At 33.0% G+C, this 22284-nt stretch overlaps 1 protein-coding gene across 1 annotated transcript in view; it reads left to right on the forward strand.

Annotated features, from left to right (window-relative positions):
* LOC146998822 (uncharacterized) overlaps positions 1–22284 on the forward strand; it is a 276872-nt gene that overhangs the window by 79609 nt on the left and 174979 nt on the right. The window lies entirely within an intron of this gene.

Raw genomic sequence — 22284 nt, forward strand, 5'->3', positions numbered from 1 at the left:
CTGTTTTAGAAATATGATGAAGCTTACGAAAAATCTAGGAAGCGAAGTAATTCCGTACAATATTTTATAATTTTTTATCAATGATCAACCTGTAAATATAATTTATCGACATGCAAATATAATTTAATAATTTAATGTGTACGTATATGTTACCGTGAAACACCGAAATTGGAGGATATCGACTTTCACCGGAGAATGACAACATTTACCACATACATCGGTGAAAGATCGAATATTGCATTACATTCTTGTACATTCGGACCCTCACCGGTGTTATGTCGACAATCACAGATATGCTCTGGTGTAGGTCGAAAAGAGAGTTCATAAGAAGTCATAATAGTTTAAGTTGTTGCAATAAATAAGATTTGAGTCACATAATTTAGTAAGCTTTTTATTACTATTATTTTATTTTCTCATTTAGAACGCACTGTATAATTAAGTAAGTTTTTAACTTCTATTATTTTCCTTTCTCATTTTCAATGTACTGTGTGTTTTAAGTTCTTATTTTAAGTCTCAAGTGCTTTTTTTCGTGACTGAATTACGGAGAAGAAATATATTCTTATATGTTCAACATTCACCGGTGAAAGTCGACATTCTCCAGATTTCGGTATTTCACCATAACATATGTTCTACATGTAAATATTATAATATATATATGCATGTATATGTGAGGAGAAGGTTCATTAGCGTCTGAGTGGTAAAGCCGCTAAACAGTGATAGTTCGGTCCGGAGTTCGCATTCCAGTGAACGGAATGGCTGTATGGGCGTTTACGCTCCCCGGGGAAAGCGATTAGAAATACGATTTGTATGCGATTGAAATGCGATATTAATGTGCAAAATTGATATAATTTTGAATATTTGTTTCACCTGTTCATTCGTGCTTTCCCAGTGCTCGGGTACCTTGGCAAGGTCGGGCGGCTCCCTCTCCAAGGAGGGTCGAAAGACTGAGCAAAAGTGCCTACTACTTACTGACTTGGTGTGAACCCCAGGGTACCAGGTCGGTCTACAGACCCAGTGCATCTTATTTAGTTAAGCGTTGAATAACTCTACCTACATCAAAATGAGTTCTAAAGACATTCTCAAAGAAGGACAGGCATATATTGCCACCTTAGAGACAATATTGACAAATTCTGGCATATTCTGGCATAAACAAGGCAGTAGCCGCTGATATTCGACATCAATTTCAATTGATGTTCAACCTTCTAACTGAACAGTGTGTCGAGATGGCACACATGGAAGGACAAATTCATCAAACGCCAGACATTAAAGACTCTTATGCGGACGTACTTAAACGTCCAGCTCGTGACCGATCCAAAACATGGAGAAAACCAGATAAACAACATGTCACTATTTTATACCCCACAAATGAAGGGGATAAACCAGACAACATCAGAAAGAAGCTCTTAAAAACTATTGATCCCACAAAGCTCCACATTGGAGTGAAAAGACTTAAAAATGAGGCAAAAGGTGGTCTCTTAATAGAGACCAATAAAGCGGAAGACATAGAGACGCTAGAAAATGAAATAAATACTGTACCAGAACTTAAAAAGGACCTACAAATTGTTCGTCCTACACGTAGGCTTCCTAAAATTATAATATATGATATTCCAAGGGACTTGACTAAGGAAGAACTTAAGGAAGCCATTTTAGCCCAAAACGAAGGCATCGATGGTGATGGCCTACAGGTTAAATTTCCTATCAAGCATAAGAACAGAAATCATTGGGTTTGTGAAACCTCACCGGAGGTTTTCAAACACTTACTAAGTTACGCAAACTGTGCGTTAATTGGGAACGTTTCAATTTAAGAGAATACATCAGACCAACGCAGTGTTTTAAATGCTGCCAATACCGACATATTTCTAAACAATGCCAAACAGAAGAGGCATGTGGACATTGTGGAGAAGTGGGACATTCCCACAAAAATTGTGACAATAACTACCAAAGATGTATTCATTGTGCAGAAAGAAATGCGAATAGTGATAAGCACCTTGACGAGCAGCACTCAAGTTTCTCAAAAGACTGTCCTAGCAGACAGCTAGAAATTGAAGATCTTCGAAGAAAAATCAATTATGGCTAGAGAACTTATTCAAAATATAAAAGCGTTGCAAATTAATTTAGCGAGATCACATGTCGCAACAGCACAACTAAAGACTTGTATCTTTGAATACGACTTGATTTTTATTCAAGAACCATACTGTATCAATGACAAGCCGTCTGGCTTTCCGACTCAAACATTTTTTCTCCAAATGACCACCCCAAAACAGCCACAGTGGTGGTTAACCCACGACTTACGGTTCTGAATACTTACGCTTCTTCTACTTTAAATGTTATTACATTAAAGATTGAACATAGGACAATAACCATTTTTAACTGTTATACTCAACCTATAACGGACTTAACAGATTTAACTACTCTGTTAAACTTAGCTGAACGTTACTTTGACGATCAACATGATCTTCTTCTCCTTGGCGACTTAAACGCGAAAAGTGTGCTCTGGGGCTCCCCCTTCAAGGATCCCAGAAAACGCACACTTAGAGAATTCTTAACAATGCATAGACTGGCTGTTGAAAACGATCCGGATGGTCCCCCTACCTACAACTGCACAAGGGGAAAGAGCTGGATTGATATTACAGCTTCTAGATCAATCTCTTCCACGTCTTTCATTCATAATTGGAAAGTTATGGACTGTATCACTTTAAGTGATCATTGTTATATCTCTTTTGAAATTACGTATCAACATTCTAGCTCAACTCAAAGAGTCAAATATAAACTTACACAAATGGATTGGCTCTTACTGAAGGCAAAAATTGGTCACTTTTTTGGTTCAATGGAATCTTACTTGCCTAAAGATACAGTTGATCTTAATCAACTTATAATTAAGTGGACTCAGAAAATACAGGAATACTGTGACTTGGCAACCCACGCCAAGGGAAAATATGTTAAAACTCAACACAAAGGTGTCCCTTGGTGGACCCCGGAACTCTCAATATTACGAAAAAGAATCCTCGCTTTGAGAAAGCGTTATCACAAATGTATTCATGATGACGAACTAAGGGCACACTATAAGCAAGTCTATGAAAAAGACCTTGCTCTCTATAAAAGAAAGCTTATGCAAGCCAAAAGAACAACCTGGAAAAGATATCTGGAGCGTCTAAGTCCTAGTTCACCCTTCGGGGTACACTATGACATTGCTAAGGGGACTATGCAATCCCCTCTACAATTAAAAGCGTTACTCAAACCAGATAAAACCAAGACTTCCACAATAGAAGAAACTATACGTTTCCTAATGGATTACCACTTTCCTAAAGATATAATCAGCGAAGACACGGAGTTTCATACGACAATTCGTAACAACTTAAGGAATCCATATAATTCAATAAATGATGTTCCGTTTACGATTCCAGAAGTGGAAAATGCTATCAAATCCCTCAATCCAGGCAAAGCACCTGGAATGGACAATATATCTAAAGAAATTATAGCTGAAGTTTTCTATGCTAACCCACAATTACAAGTAGCGTTACTTAATGAACTCTTCCGTCGAGGAATATTTCCTAACTGCTGGAAGACAGCGAAATTAGTATTATTCTCAAAAGAAGGAAAAAATGGTGAGCTTCCTGATGCTTACCGCCCTATTTGCTTGCTTAACGCATGGAGTAAAGTCTATGATAAATTAATCACTAACAGATTGACTTATTTCTTAGTATCGAATTCCAAATTAAGTGAACAACAATATGGCTTCACGGCAGGAAAATGCTCAGCAGATGCCATCAAGGACAACATAGTCTCACAAATAGAAGCAAACCGACGTAATAATAATTACACCAACGTTATCTCTTTGGATATCAAGAGTGCATTCAACAATATTTGGTGGCCGTTCCTACTACAGGAACTCCGCAATCTGGGATGTCCTCTAAATATTTATAAAGTTATTGAAAGTTTATTGGATAATAGACATATAATCTATGAAATAAATAATGTTCAATACTCCATAAAACAAGAAAAAGGATGTGTACAAGGATCCAACTCTGGACCACTATTCTGGAATATAGTAATGAATATAGCTTTAAAACTCGAATTTGAAGATGGAATCCACATCCAAGCTTATGCGGACGACGTTTCACTCCTAGTAACAGGATCTATGCATATGCAAATTCAAACCAAGGCAAAGTTGGCGCTTCAAAAACTATCAGAATGGGCACTCAAGTGCAAACTTCAATTCTCTCCCGAAAAGTCAAAGTCTATGTTTATAGCAATCAAAAAGCGTGGTGCAGCCTATTCAGCACCGACAATAAAGATGAACGATCATACCATTAAGCAACAAAAATCCATTCAATATCTTGGAATAGTCATAGATGAATGCCTTACCTGGCTACCTCATCTAGATTATATTAAATCTAAAGTTTGTAAAATAATGAACAATCTTCTTAGATTACTTGGGATGCCCAAACCAGTTCTGAAAGAACTTTATAAACGTGCAATAGAGCGTACCATAGTATACACATGTCCTGCCTGGTGGTACCCACCTACGGTAAAAATGCGAAACAAAACAAACTCTATACAACGCATAGCACTTCTTGCAATGACCAAAAGCTATAAGACTGCCCCTACTGCAGCTCTTCAAGTGATTGCTGGAATTATGCCGCTTGATCTTAAATTGGACATGGAAAGCATCATCCAACGTACCAAACGAGGATGGACTGACTTTAAATATGAGGACTTAGAACTTTCACGGGATCAGATTGAATTCCCAGTACCTAAATGGCATTCTCATCCAGCTCATATTCAAGTCTTCGGATGGGACAACAAGCCTCCAATCAATAAAGGTTTAGAAATTTATACGGACGGTTCAAAAAGTGAAGACGGCACTGGAGCTGGCTTCTGTTCCTTCATGAATGGAGTTTGTCACGATCAATTTATGTTTAAACTGGATAAGACTAGTACAGTATATCAAGCTGAAACTTTAGCATTAAAGTCGGCATTACTATGGTTAAAATCACACCCCAGTCCTGCGCATATATATTCGGATAGCCAGGCTGTTTTAAAGTCTATCCATAAATACAATATCTATAATCAGAACATTATCGCCATAAAGAAATTACTGGCTTTTACAAAAGCAAAGCTTCATTGGATAAGAGGACACCAAGGCACTGCCGGCAATGAAAAAGCCGACGAGCTAGCCAAACAAGGGATTTACTCGAACACGTACCTAGACTGCAAGATCCCTATGAGTAATAGCATCAGGACGACAAACGTTCACACTTCTACCGAATGTTTCGGAGAAACGGCATTTCAGTGATTTTTTTTAAATCAAGTTATCACTAATCACGGAGCCTTTCCGATTTATATTAACAGATTCAAACTAAAGGAATCTACATGCAAGTGTCAATGTGGTAGTGAATCCGCAGATGCACTTCATATGATTATAGACTGTTCCAGTGTATCAACAAAACGTAGAGAAATTTTCAAACAAAATATAACTTTAGAAACTCTAAAACAACTAATTAAGAACGACAAGGGACGATCTTTGTTATCAAGTTTTATGGAATACATATACCATAATGAATCAGATCTGTACTTATAAATTGATTGTATTATATAATATTATTGTACTTATATTGGAATACTCATATCACAATGAATTAGATCTGTACTTGTAAATTCAATCGTATCATGTAATATCTTTGTACTTTTATTTGCCATGTTATTAATCATTTAATTATTGTAATACTTAATATTGATTCTTTACTTTGTTCTTCCTATCATTCTATGTTGCATTGTATAACTCAATTTATGTTCAAAAAATAATTTGTTTTGTAAATATAAAAACATGCTATGTAATGTATTTTTTCAATAAAGACGTTGGCGAGGCCAACACATCTCCTAGTCAGAAGACCTCAAAATTCTAACTAGGTCTTTCAAAAATTCTAATTGGCATTATTTGATCTTTGAGCTCTTGCTCCAAAATTGAAAATTTCCTTAGCCTATTGGCTCTGGTGATACTTCTGCTTAAGAAGTGCGGACCAGACAATCCATTTTCATGTTGTATGGGCGTTTACGTGGTTTTCCCCATGTATAACGCATATACGATCCAGTTTTGCTTAGAAAGTCCTCTACAGAGGCATCCTTACCCTTAGGCAGATAGCCGTCGAGTGCTTTGCTATATTTAAATAAACCACAACAAACCATATAAGTAATTTAAAAATCGCTTTATTTTATATATGCTTATAAAATGTATATATATATGTGTGTGTATGCGTAATTAAAAATTTTCTAATTGCTTCAGAACCTAACATTTATATTGATATTATATACATATACATACATTAATGAACATTGTATATTTAAGATTTTTTTCTTTCATATTTTATACCTGGTAGAGACATTAGGTATTTTTTTCCGGAATCAGGCAAAATGAAAATTAACAGAGCCTTCGCCGGGAATCGAACCACGGACCTCTGACAATACCGGCTCAGCGTGCAGAGCCACTACACCATGAAGGGATGCTAGGAAGGCACGAGAAATACCTTACATACTCCCCTTTTGAAAGGGCGACTGAGGTTTTTAGGGGACCCAATCGCCAAATCCTGGGCGCAGAGAATCCTCATGAAACACCCTTTTAGTTCGGGCGCCACTTTAGAGACATTAGGTATTTTTTTCTGGAAGCAGGCAAGATGAAAAATTAACAACGCCTTTGCTGGGAATCGAACCACGGACCTCTGACAATACCGGCTCAGCATGCAGAACCACTATACCACGAAGGGATGCTAGGAAGGCGGGAGAAATACCTTATAACCTTGTTCTTTATTTTGTTGCATTTATTTATGCCTATATACATACATATAAAAAAAAACATAATAATAGGCTAAAAATTAAAAGCAAAATTTTTAAACCCGTCCTGCACTATAGATATGTGTGTATTGGACGGCAGAATTTAGGGAAGTTGAAATTTTTGGAATTTGGGAAAGCACCGAGTGTCAAAATTAAGGGATGAGAAGTATTTATGATTTAGGGAAAGCACTGGGATCCAAAGTTTAGGCATGGTTAAAATTTAGAACTTACAAAAGCGCTTTGCAGCAGAATTTAGGACCTGTAGAGGCGATACCAGGCGGTTTCAAGCGCCAGCCCTAGATAAAGCCTTAAGTATATATGTGGGAGTTTATTTATTCAGGACTCATATTAGTTTGAAGCATGTGCAAGAAATAAACGTAGGTATAGTAAAAAACTAAACTATTACAATTCAGGCTTAATTCAGAACGCTATAGGAGCAAGACAAAATTTAGCGAAACCACTTGGGTTTCGTTGCCAATCTTGTGATACATAGCCAATAACGTATAACACACGCTATTAAGTTAGGCTAAAATTATCATTACTGATTCTAAGGCATTTTAAATTAATGTAGCAGACTGCGCTGCTCCCTGACCTTCTAATTTGACCCAGTTTATTAATTTTCGCAGACTGTTATTATTACAGAAATTTTATAAAAACTAAGCTTGAACTTTCGATTATGTCGAAAAGAGTTTCCAATTCTGGAGTTACAAAAGGGATCTACAAAGCGAAACCATGTTTAGAAGTCCATTAAACAAAATGTGGAATTGCTGCAAAAAATGCATACAGGCATATTCGTCTTAAAATTATGTGAGGAGTATGGCATTGGAAAGTCCACTGTATATGACACAAGAAAAAAGAAAAAGGAACTTTTTGAATTTTTTGTGGGAGCATCTTAAACAACTTGCATTGAACGAAATGTTTAATAAAGTAAACAAATATTAAGCTTTCTTTTGTAAATTTTGATACCCTTTAGATCATAATTGTTCTTTATTTCATAAATTACAATTTCATAATTTTAATTGTATAATTTCTGCATGCCATCTTACCAGATTTAAATTGATGATCTATTATTAGAGGGACCAAAAAGTAATGTCGTTTCTACGCATGTCGACAACAACGATAGACAACAACATGCTAAGGGCAGAAGTGGACGCAAATCAATGTCAAACAATCGAGGAACTGTCAAACACTCTTAACCAACCTTGGTCGACCAAAAACATTTAAAGCAGAATGGAAAAATAAGCAAAGCAGGTGTTTGAGTCCCCCATAATCTGTCCGAAGAGAACAAGGCCAACCTATCCATCACACGCAATGTATTGCTTCAACGGCACCATACAGAACCATTTTTTGATCGCTTGATTAGTGGAGACAGAAAAATAAGTCCTATATGATAATCCAAAACTCAAAAGGCAGTTTTAATAGGGGTTACAAAGGGTTTACATCCCGAAAAGGCACTTCTGGGTATTTGGTGGAGTATTCGTGGAATTGTTCATTTTGAATTGCTGAAATCTGGAAAAACTGTTAATGTAGACCTTTATTCTGAACAATTGGATCTAGTGAACCAATCTTTAATTGGAAAATATCCGGCGATTGTCAACGGAAAAGGCGTCATTCTGCAACACGACTGTGCAAGACGAACACTGGAAAAACATAATGAATTGGGGTGGGAGGTACTGCCTCACCCACCATATTCGCCCGATATCGCACCCTCGGATTTCCATTTATTCCAATCCCTACAACATTTTCTTAGTAACAAAAAATTTCAAAATTTTGATGATGTCCAAAATGCCATCTTGAGATATTTTACTCAAAAACCAATTGATTTTTATTGATCTGGGATTGAAATCTGCATACTAGATGGCAAAAGGTTGCTGATAACGAGGGTGATTATATTATTGCTTAAAAATAAAAACTTGTTACAAATTTATTTGTTTGAATTTAATGTAAGAAAGCAACATTACTTTACAGCCCCCCACAGGATTTGGAAATATCCCAAATCCGGAATCAGCTAGTGCGGATTTCGAACTTTGTACTGTATTTATTAATACTATATGAAGAGATACTTTTTTAAATTATAAAAAATATTGCTTAAATTTTTAATGCATTTTATTCTCACTTTTTTGAAGTGTTTGTAAGAGTAAATTTTTAATTTTGCAATGTTATTGTCTGTTATTTTACTTCAATATTTATAATTAAATTTTATATACAACAAAATTTATTTTGTAGATTTCAAAATTGTGCATCATATACATATTTAATACTTCTAAATATGTCAAACAATACATAAAAAGTATTATAAATTAAACATGCTTATCTTCTACTACAGAAATGTTTAACAGCAACAAAATTTAATTATAAGATTTTTCTTTTCTTTCATGTTTGCAGCAAATGCAAGAAATAAAAATAATTCTGAAGATGTTTTTTATGTTGAAAGGTATCTAGTGGCATTAACTGCATAAGATACTTTTAAGCAAGTTGTAGCTTATATTTAAAAGAGTCGCTGATATTATCATCCAAGCCTCATATTTTCAAACTACAGTAAATTTTTTTATAAACATGAGGTTTAGAATAATCACTTTCCTAAAAATCAAATAATGACACAAACATCAAGTTCTTAGGAGCCTGAATTAATCAGAATCACAGAAATTCAGTGGTTATGTAGAAATTATCCACAGCAGGACAACTCAGAAAGTTCTGGGGACAAGTAAAACATGCACCAAAAATTTTGGAATCATTTGCCATGATCTTTATTAAATAAATTTAAGATGATTTCTGAAAATAAAAATTCAACTTTTTTTAAAATTAAATACTGGAAAGCACTTTCCTGTTTTCTCACATGTGCTTAAAATTCTAATTTAGAATGCAGTTGTCAAGAACTGAATTTATTGCCTATGAAAAAATATTTCATTTTCAGATTAGATATAAAAGAATTTTTTTACCTCAGTAGTACATAGAGACTTCAAACTGCAAAATGTCCTGCAAAAAAGAAATAAAAATGCATTTCAATAGTCAGTACATAACAGAATATGCTATACAATATTTACATATAAGTTGCTTCAAAGGACTAAACTGGGAAGTAAATTTCTTCTGAAATTTAAGATGAATATGAAGAAGGTATACAATAAATAATTATGAAACTAAATTGAAGACCTTTAACTAAGAATTTAAACATGCTGCTAATTAATGTATACAGAATCATAGCCTTTAGTGCAGTAATAAGGAATAGCAAATGTAATAAACAGTAACTCTTTAATCAACACTAAGAAAACTGCTGAAACTGAACATAAAACACTAAGTTAATAATTTCAGAAACAGTTACAAAAAAATAATTGTTTAAAATCTTTACATATAACAACATAACACTGTTGGGCATAATAACAATTCAGCCTTTTAGGGCATAGTACATGCAGCAGAAAAGGTTTGAGATGGCACACAATTTGCTCTCAGTTCAGTTTTATATCCCTTTGGCCAGTGAAGGCAAACTCATTAGTCAACAGAGTCAATTATCAACAGTTCAGCACTGTATTTATTAATACTTGTATTCTCTTTTCAAGTATCTTCTTCCATTCATTCTCTGCATATGTCCAAACCATCTTATACCTTTCTCAACACTACATCTTTTTTCGCTCCACAACACTCCCTAAAATTAACTCAATATTTCAGTTTTTAAGTCTTAGTTAAACTATATATATATGTCGAATAAAACTTGATATTATACTTAATAACGATACTATTTTATTGATAAAAGAGAATTGCAATATATTGAAAAACTTGAATCGCAATAATGACTAACAAAACACTAATGTAAACAATGGCCTTGCATCTTCTTGAAAAGTTTGCATTTTGTATGTTGTTTTTCATTTTAAGCCTTATTACAAGTTTTCATGAATAAGATGACTTCTCTATTTACTCTTGACAAAAAGTTCATGCTTGAAAATTATTGATCGTATGAATATGTAGACTCGAATAAGAAAAACATCAAACGTTAGATTTTAAGCTGATTACATGAGTCGGGAATAATATTATTCCACATGTTTTCCTTCTCCAGATTACTTGTGCTGTGAACTAAGCACACATTTATTTTTCTCCAATGTTTCTACATCAGCACTTAAAATGTTCAAATTTCAAGTTTCATAATTTTTTTTTTTTTTTTAAATTCAGCAATTGATTTCAGAGTTGCCAATGTGAATATTAAACAGAGAAATGCAATTCCGTTGCACTAGTATTAAGAGGTTTTTTAACAAAGGCTAATGTTGCTTTGCTGATTCAGAATTCCTGAAACCTGCTGAGAAAAACTTCTGTCATAAAACTGTTGTTTTGAAATGGCAAATGTCAATATTAGATCTATTTTCTTGAGAATGTTTCAACAGGCTTGGAAAGTGAACCAAAGTTTCTGTTTCAAAAATCTTGAGCAGAAAGAGATAATTTGCTTTCAAATGAAATAACTTCTTCCAACATCAGAAAAATTGTGTTTCCTCTTCCCTATAGGAGGTTCGAATCCCGCGAACGGGCTGGCTGCATGGGCGTTTTCGTGGTTTTCCCCATGTGTAACGTGTTAAAAATGAGCCAGTTTCCCTTAGAAAGTCCTCCACGAAGGCATCCCTCCTCTTAGGCAGATAGCCCTCGAGGCTTTGCCATAATCACACACACACGCACAAACCTCTTCCCTATAGTTTTTTGATTAAGCTGATTTAGATGAGATGTAACGTCTACCATAAAATAAAATTTTTGGATCTACTGATCATTCATTAGTTCTGGATTATAAACACTCATTTCAAGGAGTAATGCTTTAACTTCTGTTAATAAGGATGCAAAACATTTCAAAACATTTCCTCTTGATAACCAACGCACTTTATTATTCAGCAGAAGATCTGAGTACTCGCTCTCCATTTCAACTAAAAATTCTTTAAACTGGCGATGATTAAAAGCTGTAGTAATAATGAGGTTAACAATAATATAATTATGAATTCCATAACTTTGCAAATTTCTTCTGGAAATGTCCAGCACAAAGCGCTTCTTGATGAATGATACAATGGTAAGTAAGATCTTGTCACTGATTTTTCCTTTCAAAATAATAACAAAAACGTTTCTTACCCCGGTCATTCTTTTCGCCCTGTTTGTTGCAACTGAGACAAGTTTATCGAGATTTGGTGATCTACCAGGAGACCAGAAGAAAAAGCAGAGTTGGCAGCTGTGGTTTATAAATATAAAAAACTATTTTTATTCGAATCCTGGTATATACCAACATTTTCTGTACTTTTTTTGGTTTAATTTATAAAGTAAGTTCAAAAGCAATCTAAATAAATATATATATGCATTTTTCAAGTACTGAAAAGGAAGGGCATGATGGGAATGATCTTCTAGCAATGGTGAAAGGGGTGGAATAGGGCAAAATAGGTTGAGAACCACAATGTTAGATCTTTTAAGTATTAGTTAAAAAAAAAAATAAGTTTGAAGCTTTACACGGCATTTAATTATTATTAAATGAAATTTGTTTACATCTAATTAGAATTTCGGAACACTTCCGCAAAGAACCCGGCAAATGTAAACATCGCCAACTTTGGCGATAATAGTTCAAACCTGGTAATCCGGCAGATTCAACCTATTCGCTTGTAAGAAGGTTGCAACCATTCCTCTAACGTTCATTTTGTTGAATTATCACCGTCATTGTTCGCATTTGCCAATTTAAATTATTCTTCACTTATTTATTATTATTTTTTTTTTTGTATTTTCACGTTATTATTTATGAACTTTTAACAAATAGATAGAAATATTTTCATATAATAAAGGAAGTTTTCGGTGACAGATGCTAGTTTGTGGAAGAAAATATGGCGGGAGAGGGGTTAATGATAATTGGTAACATGGCTGTTAACGTAGCGTTAAGCACACAGAATCATGAGGTTTCCAACCGATAAAATATTTTGACTTCATCACCTGCCAAAATATGCATTTTAAATAATTAATTAAGTAATGTTTTTATTATTGGTATGGTCATCTAAAATTATGAGAAAAACAATATTTATGGCTTAAAACTTTAACCAGATAATATATTGTTAATGCTTTTCCAACAATAACATTTGAGAAGATTTCAGGTGTGACACACAAAGAGATGATTAAACTGAAATAAAAAGTATTATTGATTCTCTAAAATGACAGAATAGTTTTATGGATACTCAAAGTCATCAAAATTAGCAAACCACTACTTGTGTAATGAATCCAAGTGCAAATGACTCTTCAAAAGTTTTATTAACAATGCTACTGAATAGAATTTCAATACTGAAAATTATTGGCACTGTCAAATATACTATGAAAGACAGGCAGTTGTTTCAACATAAAATGCTTTAAACTGTTTACAAGTAAATTGATAAAAATAACATTGAAAAACTGTTTATGTAAAATGGATGTATTAAAAGTCATGCATTCATTAATTTATTACAGGCACATGGCTCTTATTGAACTAAGACTGTCACTGAATGATTGTTTGGAATCGACATTTCTTGCTGTCTGAAACCTACTTCACCTATGATGTAAATATGCAGTTGTGGTTCTCACTGACATAAAGTTTAGCCACTCCTGATCGATTATATATGTCTACTGTATTTATACCTATTATACTAATTATCAGATACAATTTTGAGAATATCAACAAGCAAAACACTTAAAAATTTAAAAAAGACACTTGTAGTAGAAATATTAATATTCTATATGAATTATGGAAAGTACATGTAATGAATAATACCATGACCAAACACTTAAAAAAAAGAATAGATTAAGTATTTCCTACCTCGATACTTGAGAAAGCAATCCTGTTACACAACACATAATTAACTTTTGATTACATGATATTACATATTACATATTTAGTCCTACGAGTGGTTAAGAAGGCTGAATAGTGGTAGTTCAATCTCGGCTCAAATCCTGAAAAACGAGCTGGTTGTGCAGGTTATTTTTTTCGTATGTGTTTTGTGAATTTTGTGACATTTTCGTGGTTTTCCATGAGCCTATTTACCCTAGAAAATATTCACAAAAGCATGCCTTTTTCAGCTAGCTCTCACATGCTTTGTATATTGAATTAAGTACACACAAACCCTTCTTAATTTTAAAATGATAAAGTTATTAAGTTCACATTACATGCAACGAAGCTTTTTACAAGCCAGGATACTTTCTTTAACAATTACAGTGCTAATTAGTGCTGTACTTCTCAGTTATATGTGAAATAACATCTCAGTGTCACTGCTTGTGACACATTTGTTTCACTTAAGTCTTCTTATGCAGTCATAAGCATGAAATAAACAAAACAATAACATTTGAGAAGATTTCAGGTGTGACACACAAAGAGATGATTAAACTGAAATAAAAAGTATTATTGATTCTCTAAAATGACAGAATAGTTTTATGGATACTCAAAAACTCATGGTTATGCATGAAAAACCTAATCCATACATCCTTGGTGACTGATATTAACATAGTTTTTATGCTGCATTTGTGAACTACGCGGTTAAATTGAGTGAAATTGTGACTAAATTTCAGAAGACTTATAAAATTATGGTGTGAAAATTTAAATGTGAAATTAAAATCAAGGATACATTGGACAGAACAATCAAAAAAGAAATGTTGTCCATAAATATATTAATAATAATTAATGATAAAATGGACATTTAAAATATTCATATAATAAATATATACAATTAGTGTAATTAAAATAAATATATGCATTTAAAAATGATCTAACTTGGACCATATTTGCAATTTTTGTAATGTTATTAAATATGGACTTTAAATAAAATTTTTAGCAGCATACATCATTTGGGTTTGTTTAAATTATGGAAAAGCATGGGAGAGATATCTGCCTAAAAGAAAAGATGCCTTCAAGGAGGTCTTTCTGAAGGACACTGGTTTGAATCCACGTTACATATTGGGAATACCATGAAAACAATCATACAACTTGCCCATTAGCTTGGCTAACTAAACTACCAGAGTTCAGTCACTTTACTGTTTAGCTGCTGATGAGCTGTATATCAGTTGCAAAGCAGTGCACAAAAAATGATATATTCCTTGGTTCTCGTTATGAGTTACACAGGGTTCATAGCCACATTTTAGTTAAAAAAATAAGCACTTTTCAAGCACATTTTAAGAAAAAAAATAAGCACCTGTCTAATGACATTATACACAACTGCATAACCTTAATTAGACTTGTAATTTAAAATATGAGAAATGCAGTATTTATTAAGAGAGAATAAGCATTACCTCAACCATGGAAAATAATTACTTTTTTTTTTCCCTTTAAATTTTAAATAACAGTTCAATTTACAGAACTAGTTTACAATGAGAGAAAAAAAAAAAAAAAAAAAAAAAAAAACTATGCAGAACTAAACTATATTACAAGATTTAATGATGAAATTTCAGTTCAAAATAGAGAAAATAAATAATAATAAGGCATATTTATTGTATTTGCTTGGAACCTAATAATAAATACAATTTATTTTTCCACTCATATTAATATTTAAATAATTTAAATCTAAATTCTGAATATTTTCTAAATTTTCATTGTATATCAGTTTTCTCTTAACAGATATTGCAAGCAAAGTAATTTAAGTAAAAAAGAGGAACATTTCTGAAATCAGAAGACAGAAATTTGCTTCATGCAGTCATCCTTTAACAGTAAAAGCTTAACTAAGCCGCATACTTGGAAACTGGCGAATATTCGGACAGTTGAGCGTAACTTGAAAAAGAGGAGCGGAGGGGGGGGGTTGACTGTAGCCACTTTTTAGATTTTTCCGCTAAATAAATGCTTTTGACATTTTGATATGTGAATCATATAAAAATAAACCAATGGAACTGAAAAATATTCTGCTTAGCAAGCACAGTAAAACTCTTTTAAGTGTTCATAAACAAATCTCAAACAGAACATCAAAATTAATTAATTAATTATCTCTGCGAAATATCGCAAACGTTATTGCACAATACGTGTGCCATAATTCTTCCCTACGTGATATTACGCAATCGGAATCAACAGCTGCTGAAATTGGGAGAATAAAGAACTAAATATGAGTAACTGGGGTGTTTTTCATTCTAATTTTCAACAGACGGCGTTAAATTTCCGCAATAGAATCATTCTTCGCTTGGGTTGGTAGACCACAGAACTTTTAGTCCTATTCAATCCAGATTGGAAAGTGACAAAAAAAAAAAAAAAGTCCGTTGCTTGTTTTGCAGCGAACTTGTAACAGTTTCAATATTTGAGATTTTGCGGAGAAAGGGGAGAACCTCCCAATCTTCGCACTATATAATGTATTGGCCAAAAAAAATTTAATTATTTTGACTATTCGATTACTTCCCCTTTATTTAAGCCATTCCGAGTATTATTCCTAAAACGCTGTGTTAAAATACAACCATTTTTGGAAGTTTACTATACTTCAGCAGTTACTGCAACTGTTATTATAAACATTCATACATATACTCATAATATAAGCATAATGATCATAATAAACACAAATATGAACTGACCAAGCGGAACGAGAATGCAAATTATTAAGATCTGGATAGAAATTTAAACGTGTATAGTATTTGGGTGAGAGGAAAAGAATGCCGAATGTACCGAAATTTTCTACTGCTTTCGCAATTCTTTGACCAATATAACGACGGGCACCTGTCTGTACTCTTTGTGCGCACCAAAGGTTATGTTAATGCAGAGAAAGGGGGAAAAGCTATTTCCGGGAGTATGATTCACCACCTGACATTCAATATTAAGAAAAGTTGTTTATTTAGTTTCGGCTTTGGTAGGGGGAAAATAGCGCGTTCATTAAAAAAAAAGCACTAAAAGCAAAAAATAAGCACTAAAAACAAAAAAATAAGGGCTTTAAAGAAAAAGTAAGCACCTATAAGGGCCTTTATATTTTATTTTCAAATATAAGGACTTATAAGCACTTATAAGGACCGCTATGAACCCTGGTTACATGCAAAAAAGCAAGTCTTAATAAAAATCGATATGCCAAATGTAAAGTTAATATGTTGGTTTTTTCGTGCAATACATGAACATATACATAAAATTTAAAAAAATAAGTCAGAGCAGAATATAATTTATTACTAAAAAAACTTTTATGTAATCAGTTGCAATTAAGTTTCTATTTAAATGAGAATATCTATTCATTTCATTTATGCGATCATAATGGATTTTCAATCGTAGTTTTGGAAGTACTTTAAAATTATGCAATGAAGATATTAATCGTAAATTCACAATTTCTTTAGAAACTGCACTGTTAAAAACATAAATATTTTGGAATTTTATAATACTGAAAGATATTCAAAGACAGATCTCAATTTTCCCAAGAAATTGCCAAGAAAAAGGGTCATTATTACAAAGCTCAATATTACATGATTTTTCTACTTCCATTAAGCTTTACATATTGTTTTCTGTGCTAACTTGAATTAAATACAAATTTATTTTCGTGCATCGTGTTTAACCAGTTAATTTTGAATTTTCACTTTCGTATGCTTAATATATTGTTTTCTCTGCTAACGTGAATTTATGTTACTTATTCTTTAATTACTTTGATTATATTCTTTAAATATCATGTTTACGCGGCTTACTTCCATGTGTTTTAATATCTCATAACCAACGCCCATCAACCATAGGTGAACTTGGCGAGTAAAACAGCAACGGCGCCAACGGGTTCTCTGTGGATGAAAATTCAGAATTTCTAAATCAATCAAACACATTCATGAAAACAAGCAATTTCAAAAGTCATTATAATAACAGTAGTCAAGAAAGCATAAAGTTACCAGCAAGAAATCTCTAACAAAGTTAAAGATCATCCATATAATCCAATTGCTATATTAATCAAAATAAATAAGAAATTCAGTACAAAGTCTGAAATCCAGACGTCCATTATCCGAAATGATCTAAAATCCGGACCTCAAAACCACCAACAACATTTTTCTCCTAAGTTTTACGCATGCACATTTGATTCCACCCCCCTCCGAGCATAATAAAACATCTGGAGTGTGCCAATTCTTAATTTCACTTTGACACTAAATGAAATACATTGTTATTGAAGAAACAAAACTTTTAGCATAAATATGTACGATCAGAATCAGTAACTTGGTTTCATTCCTGCGTATCCGCTTTATGGTACACATCTCAAACTGAAACATTCCACATAGATACATCATTGATCTGACGCCAACCTTGGGAATCATTATTTATTATACTTTCCTTTCATCACCGCATGTTTATCAAAACATGACAACTTCAGTAATGACTCATGTAGCGATGCCTAAACAATTTTTGGTACTTTTCCGTTTTGCCGGCGCAAGCGATAAAGTCGCCAATAATGGTACAATCGATGCCAAAAGGAATATTCTTGCTGGTAACCTTTTACGCCTCATTTTCAAAACAAGTCGCAGCTTTTTCTTATCAGATTGATTGGTTTTTTCAATACTGGCATATAATTACATAGAATTTTTATCAGATAGTTCAGTTTTATGTCTAAGGCCATTTTCAGTAGTTAAGTCAATTAGGATGCAATCACAGCTCTTACCCGAAGCCGAAAATATAGAAAAGGTAAAGTCAAGGGTTAAATTCATCAATTCTAATAAGGATACATTAGCGAAGTAAAGCACTGCAGTTTTACATAATTTCTAAGTAAGCTATTCGTACGAATTGAAATATTTCTTGCATTTAAACTTGTGTTCCAAATTAAGATTTAACTTGAAATTAATGTAGATAATTACTGAGAGCATTAGATTTTTGTAGAGTAGTTTACGTGAGATGAGATAGCTTGGGGTCACGTGATATAAACCGGCGAATTAGGATTTTCAACCATGAAAGCATAGTAAATTCTTAAATTAATGTCTTTTTACAAATTTATTGTCTTTATTTATCGGCTTTTTATAAAGTTTTAAGTGATATTAAAATGTTTATGCCTTCAAAAAATGAATTCTTAGAACTAAGATTTTTTTAATATTTTTTATGTGTATACTGTCTGTTGTCGCCAATAAAGTCTGCTTGGCGAGATTTGCGCCGGCGAAACGGAAAAGTACCCAATTTTTCTTGTTAGTAATTGAATAATAAAGGTGTATGGTAACCTTATATGTTGACATTACGCTTGGCGATGATTACAGATTTAAGTTAAATGTGCTAAAAAAATGTTTACGAGGAAACATTTACCAAACATTTCTTTCCATGTGATAAAAATAGATTTTGTTGATGATACTCATAGACTCAAAGATTAAATTTATGGCTATTTGAATTAAGAATAATTGATTTGTTATTCACATAAACCCAGAACCAGCACCAGGGCTCGTATGGCTGCAGAGACTCGGAGAATTTAGGACCCACAGAGACTGCATCAGGCGGTAAGATATCTAGCGCCGGCCTTCAATAAGGCTGAAATATATGTGGGAATTTATTTATTCAGAACTCTAATAAGCCTTAAGCACGTGAAAGAAATAGACATAAGTATGATAAATAACAAAACTAATATAATTCAGGCATAATTGTCTCAGTGCGTGATAGAAGCAAGATAAAATTTAACAGAACAACTTGTCGTTAGTCGCCAAGCTCATGATGCATAGCCAAATATGTACAGTGAAGGATAGCTAAATTTGATGATGATAGCCACTAATTTTAAAGGTTTTCGGATATAGCAAAACAAAGGCGAAATTTTCCAATTAACGGATTTTGTAAAGAAATGTGGACAAGCTGTAATAAATGAGGATGATATAAAAGAAGTTTTCATTGTGATGACAATCCTTCTCAATCATCAATCAATTAATGAATGGCGAAATCTGTAGTATAGTTCTAGATCCAGAAAATACGCTACTGATAGTGAAGAAAGTGACAGAGAAGTTACTGACAACGAGAAAATTTTGATTGACAAATTAATCGGAATTCTCGAAACAGCAGTTACAGGACTTCAACAATGTAACTAAGCAAAGGATTATGCCTGTCTACAGAATTAAAGAGAATGTATTAGCGCAACAAACGGAGCAACTTAAACAACTTGCATTGAGAGAAATGTTTAATAAGGCAAACAAATCAATATTAAGCTTCTTTTTTTTTTTTTTTTTTTTTTTTTTTTTTGTAAATTTTGATACCCTTTAGGTCATAAATACTTCATTATTTCACGAACTTTATCCATGTACACGTCGATCTATTTTCACTTAAAAAAAAAAAATCCCCGAATTTCACAAAAATAGCATTGTGCACTCTTTTAACTTTATCCATGTACACGTCGACGTATTTTCACTTAAAAAAAATCCCAGAATTGCACAAACTTGCATTGCACACTCCCTTTACTTTGTCCATGTACACATTGATATATTTACACTTAAAAAGTCAAAGGAGCACCAAATTCTACAATATAGGGGAAAAAAATGCAAAATCTCAATAAAATACATTTTAAACCAAAAAATAAAATAACATAGAAAAGAAAAAACATGTTATATATTTAAGCACTACCAAAAGCAAATATTCACTTACCATGATTTTCGAGTTCGCTTCGTACACCCCGAGCCACGTAAAAATCAAAATATCAATCATACTCAAATGACTTTTTTCAAACCAGGTACTCTTTCTGATCGAACACTTCACATAGTGACCATCTGAACTTTTCTTCCTACAAACCCATTCAAATCCATCTAAACGATTTTTACGTTCGACTAGACGCATATCCTTCCTACATACAAAACACTTATAATGGCTACTAAGTAAACCTACATTTACACACCAGTCAATTAAAGCTCTTTTCCCCTTTTGCTCCAAATTGTACAGAAACTTCAAATTAATCTTACTACATTCGGCCATTCTACTGTCTAAAGAATCAAACCAACACACACCACAAAAACGCTTACAAAACATCCCATGATTCAAAATTTCCCAGAATCATGCACCTGATTATGTCACAATAGGGTTTCCATAACATTCAACTACTCAGGCTACCATAAATGAAACAACAACTTGGTGATAAATCAAACAACAACTTCACCATAATACAAGGGGTACCTTAAAGTCTACTCTACCCCAATTTTTTTACTTGCTATTTTCAAGTTGGCAATTTTGAGAAACGTGCAGAGCAGTGGGTGATTCTGCACTCTCCCAGTTTGTCGCAAGGGCTCTTATAGGATTTTACCCAAATTTTAATTAACATAATCTAATATTTTAAAGTTGCAATTGCATAACATTATAGGAAGAAACGTATTCATGGAAAGGTTGTTTCACATTACGGAAAGCTTCTATCAATCTACAACTTTTATTTATTTTTAATTAAAACAAATTTTAAGACTATTTAACAGGAAGAAAGAAATAAAATAGAATGGAAATATCCCCATTATAAATAATCAATAAAGATCCTGAATTATTAAAAAAAAGTGTGGAAATTTTTCTCTTCCTAAATATTTAACATTACTGGATAAATAGTAGCATTTAGGCTGATTAGCATATTTCAGCTAAATATCCACTGTATCCTTAATTCTTACTCATCTATTACAATATAAATATACCTAAGTTTGAAAAATAATATTAGGTACTTTTCCGTTTTGCCGGCACAAACGATAAAGTCGCCAATAATGGTACAACTGATGCCAAACGGAATATCTTCGCTGGCAAACTTTTACCCTTCATTTTCAAAACAAGTCGCAGCCATTTCTTATCAGATTGATTGTTTCTTTCAATACTGACATACAATTACATAGAATTTTTACAAGATAGTTAAATTTTTTGCCCTAAGACCATTCGCGGTAATTAATTACGATGCAATCACACCACTCACCTGAACGCAAAGATATAGAAAAGGAAAATCAAGGGTTAAATTCATCAAATCTAATGAGAATGCACTAGCGAAGTAAAGCACTGCGGTTTTACATAATTTCTGAGTAAGCTATTCGTACGAATTAAAATAATTCTTGCATTTGAACTTGTATTCCATAAGATTTAACTTGAAATTAATGTAGATAATTACTGAGAGAATTATATTTTTGTAGCGTAGTTTACATGAGATAAGATCACTTGGGGTCACGTGATATGAACCGGCGAATCAGGATGAAAGCAAAGTAAATTCTTAAATTAATGTCTTTTTACAAATTTATTGTCTTTATTTATTGGTTTTTTACAAAATTTTAAACCATACTAAAATGCTTATGCCTTCAAAATAAAAAATTCTTAAAACTAACATTGGTTAAATTTTTTATGTGTATACTGTATGTTGCTGCCAATAAAGTCTGCTTGGCGAGATTTGCGCCGGCGAAATGGAAAAGTACCCAATATTATAATTAAATTGTCTTGGACTAAATATCTCACAAGATTAGTAAAGTTCTGCTTCAAGTAAGAGAAAAGCAGTTATGTAATTAATTGATAATACTGTATTATATTCTACAAGACATCTTTGTGTGTTTTCCAAGAGGTTTCACCTTTCAAATTCTGCCCTGCTTCAGAAAATATGTTATAGTGTCAAAAGCTGT

The sequence above is a fragment of the Stegodyphus dumicola genome, chromosome 2 (assembly GCF_044657685.1).
Source record: "Stegodyphus dumicola isolate Sdum_Otavi_A_Nest chromosome 2, ASM4465768v1".
Classification (NCBI taxonomy): Eukaryota; Metazoa; Arthropoda; class Arachnida; order Araneae; family Eresidae; genus Stegodyphus; species Stegodyphus dumicola.